Raw genomic sequence first — 20991 nt, 5'->3', positions numbered from 1 at the left:
ACTTCTTGATATTATTGAACTCATTTAACATGAAATTTGGGTTTGTTTTCTCATCATACTGCTCTTTAAAAAATCTCTCAAATTCCTCCTAGGAACTGATACTTGCAGTTGGCAATCCCTGGCATCCTCTATCAGAGATTGTACAAATAACTTCATAACCACATCTTTATGCTCCACTTCTTAATCATTCAACTTATCAGTGAATGCTCTTAGGTGTTCTTTGCCAGTCATAGCATTATTACCTACGTATTTACTAAATTTATCCCTCAGGTCATTTGGGATAACATTGGGATATCCTGGGATCCCATCAAAATGTAATTGCCTATACCTCTCTAGATGGATAGGTCTTCTTTGAAACTACCCTACTGCAACTCATCCTGCAGTACTTGTTGTAGTATTAGCTACAATAGTGTTTGTTCTAATGTTAACCACTTCAGTTTAGTTAATATATTTAGGACATTGGGGATGACAAATATTTTGAGTAGTTCCCTGAACTTTTTGTCCAATAAGTGGAATCCCAGTATTCTGAGTATTTTGGTCATTTTGAGATGGAACACTCGTAATGACATTTAGAGATGCACCAGAAACAACTTGAGCTTTGGATGGACCAGCAATAAATGAAGCACTGTTCAAAGTTGACAACTTAAGGAAATCAATTTTCCTTTTCATCTTTTCATTTGAGGCTTCCATCTCAACTCTCTTTAACTCTTTTGCAAGAGTTTCATTTTCTATCCATGACGTTTCCAACTCAATATCAATTTGGGATAACTTTAGGCTTAAATCTCGGATAGTCAAAGACTTCCTATCATCTATCTTAATGGAAAACACTTTCTATTTTCCCTTATCCAAGTCCAATCTAGGAACCTGAATATTTGGCTGGTTAAGATCAGCTAACTTCTGGTTATCCATATTATTCTTAGCCTTTTCTCTTATGACATTTTGAGATCTCTTATCTATAATCTCCCTTAGAACAGGGCCCTCAACACTAGGCTTATCATTTTGTTACGCTAAGGCTTTGAGTGTTGCTAACTGTCTTATCAGACCATCTCTTTCTATCACGACTCTAATATCCTTTTCCTTTTGTCTCTTACTTCTGAGATATATCTATTCCAGGATTTATCTTTTCAATGTGTCTATATCTCCAAAAAATTCTTCTAGATCTGGTAAGGTTATTTTAGATCCAGAAGTGTCATCTAAGTCATTCAAGTTCACATCATTCTATTCTTGTACTGATTCATAACTACAAGAAAAATTTGTTATGAGACCTAGAGGAGGAGGTACACCAATAGCATTCTCTCTTTGATGACTTCTACTTCTACTCCGACCCCTTGCCTTCTCCGAATATTGAACTTGAGTGCATTCTTTCCTTTGTGGTTGCATTTCTTCTTGTATAGGTGTATCAAATAAAGAATTGAAAAATCCTAAATTATCCAATTCAGAACTTTTGGAAGATGATGTATGAACCTTAGGAACTAAGTTTAGCTATGACTTACTTGCATTCTTATGCTTGGGCTTCCATGATGAGGGAGTGGTGCTTGTATCTGCATTTCTTCTTATTCCTTGTCTCTATGGAGGTCCTTGAAGCTCTTCCAATTTTTCTTTAGGGTGCAACTTCATGTAACCTCTGGTGTTCTTTTCTTTACTCATAGTAACAGAGTACTTCAAAAATTTGTTAGAATTATTCAAAGATATATGCATTGGCGTAAAAACCTCAGAGTCACCACCCAAATTACTTTGGGATATCAAAAAATAAACTGCTTGATACTTCATGAAAAAAAATTGTGATCCCTCTTCATAAACCAGAATATCCTTTTCACAAAAATGTAGAACACCCTTTTGATAGGAAAACATGAACCAAAAATACAGAACCGCAGGCTCAACAGTAAAACCACAAAAATACTATGAAAACTTCTATTGTATTTTAAACAAGAAATCTTTAACAAGAGACTCTTTGTCCTTCATTCCCCAGTTGAGTCACCAATTTTTGTTGGTGCCCAAAAATGGGTTTACACTGACTCAAAAGCAGAGACCAAGTTGTTTTCTCTTGAAAAATCTATGGAAAGACACTCCCAACTATTTAATATTCTTCAGGCTTCAACCAACAATGACAAGGATTATAGGTCCTTCTACACTTTAGGCTTTGCAAAACCAGGGAGGGTAATCCCCATGCTTATTTGTGATTTTACACCACACTCACAAATCATGCATGAAACAAAGCAAATAATCTCATATAAAGACTCAACAATAAGGGAGAATGCTCAAGAATGGAAAATTCCTCAGTGATCCTCAACCCACTTCGAGTATGAGATTACTAACACATATGATAACATTCATATAAAATGAAGGTATTCTGATATTTAACAAGTTATAGCAAACTAGTGGTGATTCTAAATAGTAAATAAATACCCAGGCATTCACTTAACTATGATCATTGCCTTATTCCATTGGGTGCATGAATTCATATTGCATTAGACCGTACTTCTGACAAAATTTATCTAACAACATATAACTAGAGATAATATTGCCTTACAATATATCTTATTTGTAATCCCTATGCAAAACTATTTATCAAAATCCCTATAAAGACCCCTATCACTTTGCAATTTTATTCAAGCATTTAATTGACCTATTAGACCAAATCATTAACAAAAGGTTACATACACCATAACAATGCAATGAATGATAAAATCCTTGATAATACGCATTCAAAACATGATAGAACAATACACTGGAGAGAAATGGGTTTGAATCATATATTTATTCATTAATCTTGTTGTCTCTAGAATAATACAATCCATACATAACTCCTTCAAGAACCTGCAAAAATCATAGACACAAGACTCTTTTCTATTTTTTTCTCTGTAAAACAACCTTTTACAATCCTTTTGTTTCACCTAGACTTTGCTATTTGGAAATAGAAATTCGGAACACATAAGGGACCAGAATTCTGAACCCCATCTCATAGCCCTGAATTCCCTTTTATAAAAACAAGGGAGCAAACAAGCTTCAGGCCAGAGGAGACACTTGTCATTTAAGAATGACTATGCATAACCGCATTCTATTATACAAAACAATCATCCTTGAACTTGCCTATACTGGATCAAAATTTGTAGCAGCCTTCTTCAAAACTCATGATGAAAATTACCCACCATCCTGTCTTACGGGTTGCAAAATATCTGCAACTAGAAAACAAAAACAGTTATGCAAACTATTTACAACTTTCTATTCATCATTCAAATATATGCCACTCCATGTGCTATAGTCTTCATCGGATGGCCAATTGAAATTCATTACTTCATTTGATTTTTCCCTATATGGAATATACTTAATGGCTACTTGGTTTTCCTCTCTTTCAAAAGTTTCAAAGAATAGCCCTGTAGCAATTATCTTATCCATACTATCTTCTAGCATATCCATATTTAGCCCATCACAAATAATTTCTACCTAGGTGTTGATGACTCTCTCTGCCTCTTCCTTCCAAGACTACAAAGGCTTAACAACCCCTTCTCTATCTTCAATATCTGGCAAAAGAGTTTGTTCTAATTCACTAAATCTCTTCATCAACTCCCTTATCTTTCTTTCTATATTTTCTGGCAGAATTTGTGATTCTTGATTTCACCAACAAAAATGTTGGTTGGAGTGGATGTGGCCTCTCAGTATGAAATTTAGAGGCCATGGACCTCATTCTAAGCTCATTTCCCCTTTGTAACCAATTTGTAAACAGGGGAATTTCCACTTCTTTATCAACATTAAACTTTTGAATAGCATGAAAAAGTAAAGAATATGAGGCATGAATACTGTTTAACCTACTTTCATTTTTCTCATTTAAATGAGTTAGCATAGAGCTAACTATATCCTTCTGCTCCTCAGCTGGTTATTTTTATGATTCTTTTAATATATTCTCTAATTCAACAATATTTTCCAGAAGCTGAGACTCATTTGGTTCAATCGATCTTGTAGTATCAAGCTCATCATCATCATCATCATCATCATCATATGGGACTAATACCATGCTAGGGATATTAGTACTTGTATTTAATTGAGCTGCTTCTCCTCCTTGGACCATAGGTGGCAACCTGGATGTTGATGGCTCAGATGGTCCTGCAAGTGCAGGATATGAAAACTTTATTTGTCCTTTCTCTAGGAGTTGCACTCTCATTTGCAACTCAACACATCTTTTCTGAGATGCATTATAATCATTAAAAAGTTTGTCAAATTTCTTCATCAACTCAACCCTCTCTGAAGCTTCCTTTTTTGCACTCTCATGTGCTAGCTTAGCAACATCAACATTCAATTTTGTAGCCTCTACACTTGATGTGTTTGATGAATAGTGATGAACAACAAATACCCTAACTGGTACTAAGAGGGGGGGGCTAAATCAATACATACAAAAACTTCTCCACAGCTTATCAAGTTAAAACAATGCTAACTGCTTGTCTTCATCACTGAAATTAACCATGGCAATACCAGTTAAACATAGTAAGACTTCAGATAGCTTAAACCAGTAAAACTGAATACTTCAAATATCATTCAACACTTGATAACTACTTCACCCATATACATATGCATGTGTTGTATCACTAATACCATAACCATTAGCTTTGCATGCATAATCACTTAAACAAGAATATTGAGTCATCACATGAAAAATGCACAACTCATAACACAGATTTTTCACGTGGAAACCCAAATGGGAAAAACCACGGTGGGGATGAATACCCATAAGCATGTTTTGAACTCTTTTGAAGTCCGCTTTGTTAGGAGCCTAGTCTGGTTAAAGAATTTACAATAAGGTTTTGCTAGGAACCAATCCTGTTAAAGATAACCTGGTTAAGGGATGGCTATATACCCTGTTAAAGGTTGAAACCCTGTTAAAGGTTACCTTGCTAGAGGATTTAAAGAACTCAATGAACTTGAGTCACCTGGTTAGAGGATTTACAAAAAGCCTATTAAAGCTACCTAGTCAAGGGATTTTCCTTCTATTGAAATGATTAGAAGTCAATAGGTAAAGCTTTGATCTGATAACAACACTACTTGCTAAGGCAGATCCATTTCAGCTCCTCTTCTTTGCAATCACACTCTGCAGGTTTCACACTCTGGTTTGGCAAGAATCTCAACATGCAGACACAAAAACAACATTTGCCAACAACAAAAATATCAAAACTCATCAACCTTATAGATAAAAATTAGGTCGGTACCATAAACCCTAAACCCTAAGCATTTTAGGTTTACAATTACAAGCGGTCCAATCCTGACCATCCAAACACTTTACATAGAATAAAAAAATCTTAAACAGATCACAAGTCACTCTGCATCATCCAATCTTTACCGCATCTAAAAAATGGTAACCCATCACGTGCTCTTCATACACCGCTTAGAAAATCGCACATTCCTGAGGTAGGCATTCAATGCATTCCATCTCCACGTGCAAAATCCTCAAGGAAATCCTTCACGTGCACATAGCTGACGTGCAATCCTGATCCTTATTCTTAACATTCACAAAACACCATCGGTTGCACCACACAGATCATACCAAAAACCCTTAAAAATGAACAGAGACTACCAACTGGTAGTTACACTTAGTGAACCCCGACACCGATCCACTCTATCCCGGTTGACCAAAACAACTTCCAATCTTCATACCGATGTACCTACTTGAGCACATATTGACATCAATGACAACATACTTTGTCACTGCTTCATCATATGCCAACAATCTCCCCCTTTGGCATTGATGACAATACTCAGTGTATCATTGCTCAGTATCTGTACCATGCTCAATGGCATATACTGGTTCAAAGATCACAACCACCACCATCTGGACTAGTCAGTGTGTACTCTACCATATATCTTCATCATTAGATATCTTCTCCCCCATACACCAGATATCTTTTTCCCTATTATATGTCTTCTCCCCATTTGACAATAATGCCAAAGAGGAGGCACAAGTTTCCATAATCCACTATGTTGCTCCCCCTATGGAGTAGCATCCTTGAACACATCAACCTTGTAAGATTTGTCACTGTGGTACCTAATTGATGTGGAGCACACAAATTTAGTTTACTTCATGAAGGGGTAGAACCCCTAATTCACCTCTCAAATAGGTAAATGTAGTCTTCGCTAAGGGCTTAGTGAATATGTCTTCTAGTTGCTCCTTGCTAGAAACATGTTCTAATACAACCTCTTTATTTTGAACCTTCTCTCTCAAGAAATGATACTTGAGCTCAATGTGCTTACTTCTAGCATACAATACCAGATTTTTGGAAATATTGATTGCACTATTATTATCATAGAAAATACTCACTGGTTCAAATATAGGCACTTTGAAGACATTTAGTACATGCTTCATCCAGATTGCCTGAGTGCAATTCATAAATGCTGCCATATATTCTACTTTAGCTATAGACTGAGAGATACAACTCTGCTTCTTGCTCATATAGGAGACTAATCTTCCACCAAGGAAGAACGCTCCATCGGTTGTGCTCTTTCAGTCATCCACATTACCTGTCCAATCTACATTAGTAAATACCTTGAGATTAAAATCACCATTATATGGATACCACAATCCATAGTCAACAAGAATCCTCTTTACCGCTACCAAGTGGGATTCTCTTGGACTCTTCTAAAAATGAGCTACTATTCCCATTGCATGAGCAATGTCCGGTCTGTTGTGCACCACATAGTGCAGCTTACCGATCATTGACCGATACTCCTTCTCATTCACCAATGTTGAATCATCTTCCTTGGTTAATTTACAGCCAATCACCATCGGTGTACCAACTATTTTTCTCTCCTCCATGCCAAAGGTCTTCAATACCTCTTTGACATACTTGGACTGGGTAATGAAGATTCCATCTTTCACTTGCTGAATTTGCAGACCAATGAAGAACTTTATCTCTCCAATGAGAGACATCTCAAAATCTTTCTTCATTTCATCTACAAATGCATGACTCATTTCTTCATCTCCTCCAAATATTATGCCATCTGCAAACACTTCACAAATCAGAATCTAATTACCTTCAGATTTCAGGTAGATGTTGTTGTATGCGGGAAAAGCGGGGCAATGAAACTTAAAATGTGAAAATTAAAGCTCAAAGAGGCTTGTCCACACACCCACATGACTTCTTGGTGCAAGTTATGGAGTCATGAGGAATGACTCAACTTCCCAAGGATGGTTCCATGGTCCTCTATCTCACAAGGTCCCTCAAGCCAATGCCTTTTCTCTCAGATCACTGAGCAAAGTGGCTTAGGGATGACAAATGCAAGAACGAGGGATGCTTATGATTGATTTAGTTATGAAATGCATCCTATCTATGCATGATTCTACAAATGCAATAAACTAGATTATAAGCTGAAAAGATTAGTAGCAATACTATCCTAACATGATATACTAGTTCATGAGTTAAGCTAATGATAAAGGAAATAGCCTAAAATGCTTATTAGATTAATTCCTATTACAAAGAGAAGCTAGATGTATTTATAAATTTGAGCGTAAATGAGATATTAAAAGCTTGCATGGATCCCTAAAATGGAGGAATGAGAGCTCTATTTATAGTGAAAATAGGGCAATGGATGGTCAGGATTGAAAGGTTTAATCAAGGGCCAAGTTTGAAAGTTGTCAATTTTCACTAATGAAATGGTGACAATTGTCAACATAAGGCTGGTTGAGAGGAGAGGTAAGAAGCATTAAATACTTGAGAAGATCTCATGGTTACCCTAGGAGGTAAGGGTTAAGGTTAGGTTAGGGTTATCCATTGGATAAAGCTTTTCCTAAGGGGTAAACTCTTGCGCAAAGGTTAAAGGATAACCATGGTCAAAGCAATAAATGCTTGATGAGACCCTTGGGTTAGATGGAAGTTAAGTTAGTCAAAAAGTCTCTAACCATGCCACTAAGGGTTAGTTAACCATTAATGGTTTGAAGACTTTGGGGACAAATTTGTAAGAGTCCTTCCAAATTTGGGGGCATTCAACAAGTTAGCTTGTTGAATGGATAAAGGCTTTAATGCCTTTTGAAGACGTTACTCCAAATTTGAGAAGTGACCTCCTCAAATTTAGGGAAAGGGGATAATGGATGGGTTTAGGTTAATTGATTAGGATTAGATGGATTCTAGAAGAGATTAGGAATAGGGTTAGGAGGCAATGTGGAGATGTAGGAAAATGCAAGTGGGTGAGGAAAAATAGAATTAATTAAAATAAATTGCTTTATTTCAATTTGTTTGCAAGTTGGAGATTTAAATAAATTAGATTTATTTAATTGGGGCAAACTATTTAATTAAATGTGAATTTAATTAAAAGTAGAGAGAAGGGTTTTAATAAAATAAAATGATTTATTCAATAAAATGATGTAAAGGGCTTAAGTGAATTTAACTAAATAAATTGAATAATTTACTTAATTAAATAGAGGAATGAGAATAAAATGAACATTAAATATTCATTTAGGAATATGGTCATTTTTATACGTCTACATTTTGCCCCTCTTTGAAGTGACGTGTGTGCACATGTTGATTCAAAGAAAATGATGTGTCGTTATGATTTGGTTGTGATCAGTGTGATGTCTTGTCGAGATGTTCATGTCGTGCCCCAGATTTGATGAACAATGTTGATAATGATGTTGATAATACCCCCTTGGGAGATGAATCAAAATTTTTGAAAATTTGATTTGATTTAGATAAATTTGATAAATTTTGTTGCATTGTACAATTTCGTCTATGTTGAATGTGGTAATTTGATTCATCTAGCAATATTGCCATTTGGTAGGGTTGTAGGAGATACTGTAAGCAATTTTACGTGTCACTCTGTGTAACCCTAATTTTGATTTACCCTATATAAATGGAAAAAGTGATTTCTTTTGTCTCATTTGTGCTTGTTGACTTTGGAGAGAGTGATTTTTGGAGAGAAGTCAACATGCTAGTTTCGTATTCTTCTCATCGATTTGAGCATGTTCAGAGGTATCAGAGGCCTACCACGTATGGAGCACCAATAAGTCAACCTTTTTGACCCCTTTTGGATTTTTTATTTTGTCATTTTTGATCATGTTTTTGATTTTGTCATGCGGATTTTACATTTTAGTGCGTTGGGGTCAAAGCATAGCACATAGGATAAATTTCATAGCGCATAGGTTTTAAAGAATTAGGGTAGCATCCGAAAGGTTTAGGGTAGTGCATCACTAGGTTAGGATAGCGTGTAGGATTAGTTTAGCGCACCGAGATCACAAGGTAGCGCAGAGGGTAAAATGGGTAGCACATAGGAGATACCTAGCGCATAGGGTTTCTAGGGGGTCGCATGGGTAGGGCTAGATAGCGCGTAAGTATGACCTAGCATATAGGGATAAATATGCAGTGCAAAAGCATGATAGAATAGTGCATAGGGTATTTTAGCACTTGGCGTAGGTTAGGTGGTGCTTTGGAAGAAAAGGGTAGCACATAGGTTTCGTCTAGCGCATAGGGTAGATTGGGTAGCACTTGGCAAGGATAGGGTAGCGCATGATAAGCAGTTTAGCGCGTAGACAAGATAGATTAGTGCATAAGTGGAAAAAATTGGGTAAAGAAGGATTTTGGATGAAGAAAGATAGGTAAGTTTTTGCCAGTTTTGCCGGGATAGGTGCAAATTGTTAGTCTGTGTGTCAGTTGTCATTGTTTTTATAAGTTTGTCCAATATGAGTTCTGATATAACTTGATTTGATTTGTGATTTTTCAAGTTGATATAGATTTGATGCAAATTTGATATGATGTGGTTTTTGATATGAATGTGGAGCTTGAGTTATTTTACAAGTTGTATTGATTGTGGAACTTGAGTTGTTTTACAAGTTGATATGGATGTGAAACTTGAGTTGTGTTACAAGTTGATTTGATTGTGGAACTTGACTTGTTTTACAAGTTGATATGGATGTGAAACTTGAGTTGTGTTACAAGCTGATATGATTAGATATGAAAATGGATTGATATGATGTGGAACTTGATTAGATTTTCAAAGTTTCAAGTTTTGATATGAATTTGATTTTGGTATCTATGTTGTGAGGAGGAAACTGATATTAGACTTGTTTCGCTTTTTGATAGGAGCATCTCGGAGTGGTGCAATCGTGTGAGCGATTTCTGAGACCGTGGTCCTTGATACCATGATTGACATAGGCAGATAGAGACATTATTGAGAGGTGTGTCCTGACCTCATTGTTAGGTATGCCTCGGTTTATCATGAACCGGGGTTTATTGACTGCATTGGTGGAGAGGTGGTACAGTGACAAAAACACCTTCCATTTGGCGACAGGCGAGATTACAGTGATGCCTGAGGATTGTTAGAGGATTCTACGGATTCCTATGGTAGGTGCATTGCTTCCCTATGAGTAGACCGAGGAGGGTGGGACTGAGGCACTTCGCCAGATCTTTTAGGATGATACTATTTGCAGGTATGAGATCCCCTGGCAGGAGTTTTTGGCTTTGGATTATGTACCCCTACCATTAGTTCTGGCAGGCTTCATAGGTGGTTTCTTATGTCCCGACCGTAGGTCGAAGGGACTAGCAGTGGGGTGGGGATTGGTTCTAGAGGATATGGTGATGCAGGGTCACCGATTTGCATGGGGGTCAGCTATGCTGGCCCACTTATATAGGGATTTACACCATGTGGTATACCTAGGTTATTACAGTTTATCAGCTAGAGTGACACTGCTACAGGTATGGGCATGGGAGCATATTCCTGCAGCTAGGCTATTGGCGGACAAAGATAAGCTTGTTGGGTGTGCCTATGCATATGGATATAGAGGGATAGTTGTCCAGTGTAAGCTAGGCAAACTACAACACTAGAGGAGAGTACTGGATGATATCGATACGATCATCCGGCGACCATATATAGGTTGCAAGGTATGGGCCGAGGATGGGATGGAGATACCCTATGTCTACATGACCAAATATTTGATAGGGCGGATGCCCTTTGTTATTGAGAGGTTTCTGTATAGCTGGGTGTTGCGGTAGTATGGTTGATAGCAGGGAATTCCATAGGGAGCCTATTTTTATGCTCGATGGAGACATGATATTCTCGATTGGGGACCTACGGTTGATAGCGCGGTGATAGTGTAGGAGTTCTTTCATGCAGCTGGGTAGATTTTCGATTATGCCCTTGAGATAGTGGATGCAGGGATGACTGATGAGTTTGTAGCACTCTTTGCAGCACATGCGATGGTCAGGATATCGGATCCAACTGAGATGATTTTGTCTTTTGATGACAATGAGGAGGTAGATGAGGGGGGGGAGGTGATGGAGGAGGAGATGATGGTGGAGATGGCGGAGGAGGTGGTCGAGGTTGGTGAGGAGATAGAGGGATATTGGATTAGGGGAGGAGAGGAGACAGAGGAGGAGATGGTGGAGATAGGGGGATACGGGCGGAGAGAGCTGCGCGGTGAGCTATGATGGATAGAGAGAGAGGAGGTTTGGCTATCAGAGCTGGGAGTGAGGAGAGGGTTGGGGAGGTGATAGCAGTAGTGGGAGGGTATGATGATGTGTGATGACCAGCCCAGAGGAGGAGGTCAGATGTTTTACCTCCACCTACATTGAGGATAGTTTGAGGGATAGGGGGTACCCCTTCTTAGGTACCCTTGTAGATGTGGATTCTAACACATGTAGAGGATGTGCATATTAGATCACTACAGTTGTCAGTGCAACACTTGCAGACATAGTTGATGGTGCATTAGTGTCAGATTACTCAACTGACCATAGAGCATGATACTGAGATAGAGTAGCGAGGTCGAGCAGAGGAGCTCACAACAAGTTTGTAGAGAGCTGCAGTAGGTGGTCCGATGAGAGACACCTTGAGAGAGCTAGCTTTGAGAGTCAAGGAGGTGGAGTACTATAGGAGACATTATGAGGATACGGTGCCCAGGGAGTGGTGAGTATAGAGTTTTACATAGTCGAGATCTAGTTGATCTCGAGAGACTGGGTCGAGGATGGAGAGCACAGGCATGATAGGGCCTCCTAGATAGGATCCACCTGGAGATCCAGGTGCTAGGACATCTGCAGTGAGACTGTCACCTTCAGGAGATAGTCATACCTGAGAGACGTTGTCTCCATTGTATTTTGATCATTTTGTTGTACATACATGACATATTTTGTATATTGATCATTCTTTGAGATATATATGACACCATTTTCTTTGATCCTCATGTGATGTGTTATGGATTTTTCTTTCTATACACTTTTGATTATTCTATGATGATGCAATGCTTAGATAGATGTATGTGATGTGATATGTGATGAATATGATGTGATAATGCAGGATGTTGTGAGATGTATCTTGAAAATGAGATGTATGATAATGATATGCAACTAATTGTAAAATGATATGCAACTACTGTAAAATGATATGCAACTAATTAATTTTGAGCATCCTTATTCTGCATTTGTCATCCCTGTATAGCCACATGTTGTTTGCTTTCTTTGTATGTATCATCATTGAGCATTGATTTGTTTTGGGATATGTTGAAAATTTTTACAAGAATAATGGTATAATTGAACCATAATGACCTGAGAAAAATTTACATGATTTTTTATTTTGCAAGATAGCACAAGCATCAAGGTATAATTGAATCAGGATGACCTGAGTATGGATTGCGTAGAAACGGACAAGATTAAATCATTTGTGTACATGATGTGGAATCATGTCTTTAGTGATATGTTGTGAATCACATCGTGAGACAAGTATTGACACAGTACAGATGATCGCCTCACAGACAGAAAAACTAAGAAAATATTGGAGTCCCCCATGACATTCTCTAGCTTTGAAGCATTGTTGAGAAAATTGTGAGGATCCAAAAATTCAAAAATTTCAAGTGCAAAAATAGTCCAAACTTTATGCAAGATGCAACATTTGATATTTCTGACAATCATCCATCATATTTTGTGAATCTTGTTAAGCGATCAATGTTTTGTTTTGCGATTATGCGAGTGTTGTTTGCCGGATATGATGTTGTGAGTTTGCGACAAGTCTTGACGTTTCGAACATGTTGCAAATTTTGTTTACTGCCCCTAGTCAAGTGTACTTATCAATGTGGATATGTATAGTGATTACGAAACCATGGTGAGATGGGGTGAAAGGATATGCGGATAAACCAGGATAGTGACTATGCTAAGTATGGCTTGGATGGATATTGTGATAAAAATGTCAGGTGATGGCCGATAGTGCTTTTACTGTGGATATAATGGTATGGATATAGATAGAGGAGCTGTCCTCTCACAATAGCGCCTGTTGCCAGGTTTTCACCTGTTGTTTTTATTGTACCTTTTTATTTAATTTTTCTTTTTTTTTTAAATTTTTTATTTATTTTTTTATTTTTTCAACTTTTCCGTGCATTAGATTACTCAAGTGTAGTATTTCTTCGGATGAATGCTATTAGTTGGTTCATCGAGCACATCTCCTTCTGAAGTTGTTAGCTAATAGGTTCCTAATCCATAGGTTGATATGATGACATAGGGACCTAACCAATTAGGTTCAAATTTCCCTTTCTTTTCCTGATCCTACTGATTCCTAGGATTTTCCTTGAGTACTAGGTCACCAATTTAAAAATTTCTGGGAATGACCTTATGGTTATAGCTCCTACACATACATTGCTAATATGCTTTGAGATGAGTGTAGGCACGTTGATGTCTTTCGTCTAGAAGCTCAAGCTCTTGCAGTCGGTTAACTCGATACTCTTCATCTGGGATTAAGCCTTTCAAAGAGACTCTGAGAGATGGAATTTCTACCTCCAAGGGTAAAATTGCTTCTGATCCATATACTAGTGAATATGGTGTAGCTCCTGTAGGTGTGCGGATGCTAGTTCTGTAGGCCCAAAGTGCTGGATTGAGTTGTATATGCCAATATTTGCCTCCATTATTCACTGTTTTCTTTAGGATTTTCAATATTGTTTTGTTGGATGCTTCTACCTGACCATTCCCCTATGGATAGTAAGGTGTAGAAAAATCATGTTGGATTCTGATTTTTTCACATAGTTCTCATACATCTTGGCTTTTGAAAGTTTGTCCATTATCTGTGATGATGGAGCTTGCAATGCCATATCTACAGATCAGATAATTTAGGATAAAAGAAGCAATTTGTTTCCCAGTCACTGTGGTCATGGGGACTGCTTCTATCCATTTAGTAAAGTATTCTATTGCAGTTAGAATGAACTTGTGTCCATTTGAAGATGAAGGATGAATTTTGCTGACTAGGTCTAGTCCCCACTAACAAAAGGGCCAGGATGTTGTGAATGGCTACAGTTCATGTGCTGGTGCATGTATAAGATTGCCATGGATTTGGCATTTAGGACATTTCTTTGCAAAGTGATAAGAGTCTGTTTCTATTGTTGGCTAGTAATATCCCATTCTTAGAAGCTTTTTAGCAAGAGTAGTACCACTTCAATGTGTGCCACCGATACCTTTGTGAAGCTCATGTAAAGCGGAGTCAGATTCATTACAATCAAGACAATGAAGAAGAGTACCATCTAGACCTTGATGATACAAAGTATCAACTGTAAGAGTATAACGGGCGGCTTGCCAGATAAAGTTGTGTTTTTGGTTTTGGGATAGGTCAATGTGTAGGATATTATTCTTAAGATAGTCATAGATGGGTCCATATAATGGAGAGTCAGAACTAGTCAAGGTATAGATAACATGGGATTCTGAATGATCATAGGCTGGGGCAAACAGTTGCTCTACCAGAAACTTGTAATGATTTTGTTGCTCTAGAATTTGTAGTAGTGAAGCAATAGTAGCCATGGCATAAACTGCTCTATTATCCAACCTTGGTATTTGCTTGAAGGTGATGTGTACAAAATATTGTTTAAAATCATCCACCATTCATTTGTATGGTAGCAGCTTGTCGTCTTTTGTCTGATAGTCATTGTTGATTTGATTGATGACTAGTTGTGAATCTCTGTAGACTTTTAATTCTATGATCCTCCATTCTACGACCATTTTGATGCCTATAACCAATGCCTCATATTTAGCAATGTTGTTGGTGCATGGAAACATAAGCCTATATGATCTTGGTATAGTGTATCCTTCAGGAGTGATGAATAGACTGCCAACACCTGAGCCATGTTGCATGTAGGATCCATCAAAATTTAAGGTCCATTGTTTGGTGGAGATAGCAAGAACATCTCTGTCTGGAAATTTGATCTCCATAGTTTGTTTTCCAAGTAGTGGTGCTTCTACCAGTTGATCTGCAATTGCTTGTCCTTTGATAGTGCGTCATTCTATGTAGTGGATATCAAATTCACTAAGGATCATGACCCACTTAGCCAATCTGCCTATAAGAGCTGCTTTACTAAGTAAATATTTGAGAGGATCAATTTTTACAACCAGCTTAATTATGTGAGCTAGCATGTACTATCAGAATTTTTGAGAGGCAAATACTATTATTAGAGAAGCTTTCTAAATGAATGTATAGTTGAGTTAATATTTGTTCAATGTCCTACTGATATAATAGATAGCTTGCTCTTTGCCCTATTGATCTTCTTGTGCTAATAATGCCCTTAGTGAGATGTCTATTGTTGAAATGTAGAGAATGAGTGGCTTCCCTGCTATTGGTGGTACTAGAACTGGTGGGTTCATTAGATACTGCTTGATTTGATAGAAAGATTTTGCACATTTGGCTTCCCATCTGAACGATACATTTTTATGTAGCAAATGATTTAATGGGAGACTTTTATCTACTAGTTGAGTGATGAATCTCCTGATTGATTGGAGTCATCCTTGTAGAGATCTAAGCTGGTTGATGTTCTTTGGTGGTGGCATCTCCATAATGGCTTGTACCTTTGCTGGATCCACTTCAATACCTTTAGCTGAAACTATGTAGCCTAGTAATTTGCCTGATGTAACCCCAAAGACACACTTCTTAGGGTTGAGCTTGACTTGGAATTTTTCCAATCTATAAAAAATATTTTCTAAGATGCTTAGATGTTCTGCTCTGGTGAAGGATTTAGCTAGTAAATCATCTACATAGTCTTCCATAAAGGTATGCATCATGTCATGAAAGATTGTTGTCATTGCTCATTGATAAGTTGCTCTTGCATTCTTTAAGCCAAAAGGCATGACATTCCAATAGTATGTTCCCCATGGATAGGTAAACGTTGTTCTATCTTGATCCTCTGGGGCTATCTTTATTTGATTATAGCCTGAAAAAACATCCATTAGTGATAGCATTTCATGGTCTATTGTGAGGTCTACAATTATGTCGGTACTGGGCAAAGGAAAGTCATCCTTTGTAAGGCTTTGTTGACATCTCTGAAATCAATGTAGATTCTGATACTGCCATCTAGTTTTGATATTGGTACAATGTTGGAAATCCATTCAGCATAGTCAATAGGTCAAATAAATCTGATGTCTAATAGTTTCTTCAATTCAGCTTTAACCATGAGTGCGACCTGCAAATTCATCTTTCTTAGTTTTTGCTTGACTGGCTTAGCTCCTGGAGTAATGGACAAGTGATGCATGATTAATTGTGGATCAATCCTGGGCATATCTGCATATGACCAAGCAAAGTTGATTTGCTTTTCTTTAAAAAATTTGATAAATTATGATCTTTCTGCTTCCGTTAGAGATTCTGCAAGGTGTATAGTTTTGGCTGCTTCTGTAGTACCAATGTTTATTGATTGAGTGGGCTCAATCAATATGGGTGATTGCTTGTGATAATTCTTAGGAAGAGTGTCAAGTCTCCCATCCTTAGGTGCCTTAAAAAGGTTTTCACCCTCATATGCGTCCTTTATTTTTACTTTTGTGTGATCTATTGCTGCCATTGACTGGTTTTCAGCAGTAGATCTTTTATTTTTCTCATTTTTGTGACTGAGAGACTTGGCACTCCCCTGATTGTAGACATCGTTACTTTATTCACTAGTAGAGTCTGTCTTCGGATTAACGGTACATAAGTAATGGATATTGGATTCATCATTTGGGAAATTTGGTATATCAATGAGTTTCAGGTTCGTCCTAGTCTATGAGGTTAGGAAAGACAAGTGGTAAGGGATCGTTAGGTGGATCAAGTTCGACTGCTGTAAGTGTTAGGATGGAAGTATCATCGTGATTGGTCAGGGTGTTAAAGAAGTTAAGGATTTCATCAAGGTCTTCAATGGTATCATCTTTCATATAGACTTGCGCATAATGTTGCTACTCTTTTTCCTTGGTGTCATAGATATTTTGTGGACCAAATTCAAGTGGTCTAGATTCTATGTCACATTCTTCTTGAGAGATGGGTGTATTATTGTCATTTGCACAAATATCTTCAGTAATATTAGAACAACTACCCCATTCATATTCATTGGAATTAGTCTTAGAGGTATTATCCCAGATTCTAGCAGTGTTGTAAACTGGTATGTTGTAGGGTGAGAACAGGTCTTTGATAATTGAGACAAGTTTGATAGTTTTCTCTGATTCTATGTCAGATTCTGCTTCCACTCTTTGCATTTGTTCATATACTATCTCTCCTCGGGGAGGAATGATGTAATCTAGAGGTGATTCTTCTTTGTTGGATATTGGTTCTTGAATATGATGTGCTTCTGTAGTAGATGCTTTTCAATTGATAGGTTTCTTTTGACATTGCTCTCATTCTTGATGTTCACATTCTTTATGTATTGTCTCAGCTAACTCAAATAGTGCCTCCTGCCAGGATTCTTCTTTGTATTTCTTCTTTGCTTTCCACTGGGGTTTTTGATATTTGCATGGTGCCCTCTTTGGTAGTAGAGTGAGTTCAAAGCCCAATCCTTTTTTGTCTTTACTGAATTATGAAGGAGGATCGAATGGTTCTCTGACGCCCTCCTGATGCTTACCAATAGGTCCTTTGCCATTGTATCCCATTTGCTGCATGATTAAGTATCCTTTTCCATACAAGTGTGTTGGTATAGCTACTTCCATAGTAGCTACTTTGTCTTCTTCCTCATCTTTGTATAGCCAACTAAGGATGTCCTTTTCCTTGGATTCATATGCTAGAGTGCCGAGCTGAATGAATGTGCCATCAAACTTGGTGATGGGCTAAGCTGCTTGATGTGTTGATGTTGTAGGTAATCCATGAGATCTATGTGATGTTGGTAAGTTGGCCAAACACATGGGTTCCAAAGAGTATTCTCCCATGCCTTGTTCTCTGATTTTCATTTTCTGCTTGAAATCTCTAGGTAATGATTTAGAGTTTTCTTGTTGAAGATCTTGTGCTAATGAATTTTGTTTCTCTCTATTATATGGAACCAAGCTGTCTTGGGGTGCCCCCATAGCATTACAATGCTGAAATGGATTATGATCAGTTGATATAGAAACCTCCTACCCATTGTAGGGAAATTTGACACACTGGTGATATGTGAAGGGTACCGCTTGCATTTCCTATATCCAAGGTCGACCCAATAGGATATTGTATGTGAGGTTTATGTCTAAGACCTGGCACATAGTATCCTTTCGTATGGGTCCTACCTGAATTGGCAACACCACTATTCCTTTAGATGATCTTTCTTCATCATCATATGCCTTTATAGTGATCTTTTTGCGTGGATCAATAGACTCCTCTGAGAAGCCTAATGCACGGATAAGTTTTAAGGTACAAATATTAAGTCCAGCTCCTCCATCTATTAATACTCATTTAACTCGGTGTTTATAGACCATGACTTCAATATGGAGTGGAGTATTATATGGATGGCTCAACAAGATATTATCATGCTCAGAAAAAGTAAGGTTATGAGGTCCTGTCATATGAGCCACCATGAATTGGAATTTGTTAGCATCTAGATCTCGTGGTACATTTGTTTCCAATAAGGCTTGTTCCAATATGTCTTTGTGTTTTGGCAAAAGTTTCAGCAACTCAAGTATAGATATTTGAGCAGGAGTTTTGCGTAGTTGACCAACTAGATCATATTGAATTTTGGGTACAGTGTTTGTTGTTGACATATGTCCCTTCAAGACATATTTTTGAGCTCTGGTTGTTACATTGACGGATTCATGTTCACGCCCATCTTTGATTGTGATAATATTGACTCGATTGTCCTTAGCTGATATGTGATTGATATGAGCTCCATGTGTATCGTTTGAGGTTGAAGCTCCATCCTTGTTATAGTTTGGAAGAGGATTTTTGAAAGCTCTGTGGTCACCATTTGTTTTGAGACCATCGACCATCAAATCACCTCTATCGATCATGTCTTGAACAATATTTTTCAGCCTCAAGCAATCATTTGTTTGATGACCTTTGTTGTGATGAAAATCACAAAAGTGTGAGTCATTCCACTAGGGTGGTTTGATTTGTGGTTCAAAGTTGCAGATTGTGGGTAAAGAGATAATTTTGTTTGCTAGGAGTTCTCTGCATGCTGACTCCAGTGATTGCCTGAGTGGTGTATAAATGCATTTCGGAAAGTTGTTTGTGTTACCCCGTGAGTTTGGATTAGGTCCTCTATTGGTGTTATTGTTTTGGGTATTGTTGGTGTTGTTTGTGTTGAGTTGATCTTGATTGGTATTTGGTGCATAAACGTTAGTGTCTAGGTTAGCACCTTTGGGGTTCTTTGTAACTTGAGAATTACCTGATAATGTGAGCATGGGTTGCTTTGATTTTGGATCATTTGATTCAGTTCCTCCTTCATTTCCATTGTTTTTGTTTCTAGTCCAGAATCTGGATTTGTCCAAGTTGTTGTTGTTTTGGTTGTTGTAATTGGATGAACTTGTTCCTTCTTTGAAAAATTTCAACGTTCCTTTTTTGACACATGCTTCTTCTACTTGGATGCCATTCTCAATCAATTTAGCAAAAGATGGTATGCATTGGAGTTTGAGTCTATAACTCATCTCACTATTCAAGTTGTCGATGAAAATTGTCATCTTTTCCTTTTTGGGTACATCATGAGGATATCTCAAAACCATATGCTGCCATCGTTGAAGGAAGGCTATGAATGTTTCATTGTTTTTCTGTTTGGTATTACAAATGTCTAACATGGTGATAGCATGTTGAATGTTATAGGAATATTGAGTTATGAATTTGTTGACTAGTTCATCGAATGATCTGACGGGAGGTGTGATTTTGGATAACCATTCCATTGTTTGTCCTCCCAAGCTTCTTGGGAATAACCTCATCAAATAGGTATCATCGTGAGCGAATTCAAGACTCATTGTGCAAAATCTCGAACATGATCACCGGGATCACTTTTCCCATCATATTTATCAAATTTGGGAATGTCTGAGTTTGGAGGAAAAGGTACCATGTTCAATCTTCTGTCAAACGGATAAGGACAAATTTCAGTTAAGGAGTACCGTACTATTGTACCTTGTTGCATGTCTTGCATTTGTCTTTGTAACATTTGCATTTGTTGAGTAAGAGCAATCAAAGGTGCATTATTTTGCTGAGGGAAGAATTCTTCCCTCGCATTAACTCTAGGCTGAAATGGGGTATGGAATGGTATGTTTTGCTCAAGGATGTTTTGCTCTGGTATATTTTGTTCTTGTACATTTTGTTTAGGAATATCATGCTCAGGGTCACGTGCTTCTTCCTCTCATTGTCATTCTTGATATTCGTAATGTTGAGATCTTGTTTTAAAAATGTCTGTGTCAAAGTCTACAGGAAGTTTAACCCCTTTGCTTGTGAGCATGAGTAGGTAGTTTTCCTTGTCATTTTCCATGAGTCGTTCCACAAGTTTTTGAAACGAAGTGCTCTCTTCACATTCTTGAAGAAGTTCTTCAAAAATTTTCGTGTCCGCTAGATTTGGATGCTCGAAAGGATTTGATAATCTCCAATTCATGTTGGTTTCTAATTGCATTTCACTTTGTTTGTTTCGTTGAGAGTGAGTAACGACGGGCATCTAGTAGAAGCTCTTTGTGATAAAGGGAATGAACTCTTCTTCAATATTTTGTTCAGGGGTTGGTGGTTCAAATTGGGGTATGTTATAAGTGATGCACTCTTCGAGAAAGAAGGCTGGATTGATCTTCCCTCCTTGATTTATGTGTTGATTGAATGCTAATTTTTGACAGAATGCCCTACTCCTCAAGGGTTCCTTGTCCAATTCATTTGTTTTGT

This window comes from Cryptomeria japonica, chromosome 4 (assembly GCF_030272615.1).
Source record: "Cryptomeria japonica chromosome 4, Sugi_1.0, whole genome shotgun sequence".
NCBI lineage: Eukaryota > Viridiplantae > Streptophyta > Pinopsida > Cupressales > Cupressaceae > Cryptomeria > Cryptomeria japonica.
This window is presented reverse-complemented; position numbering follows the sequence as displayed.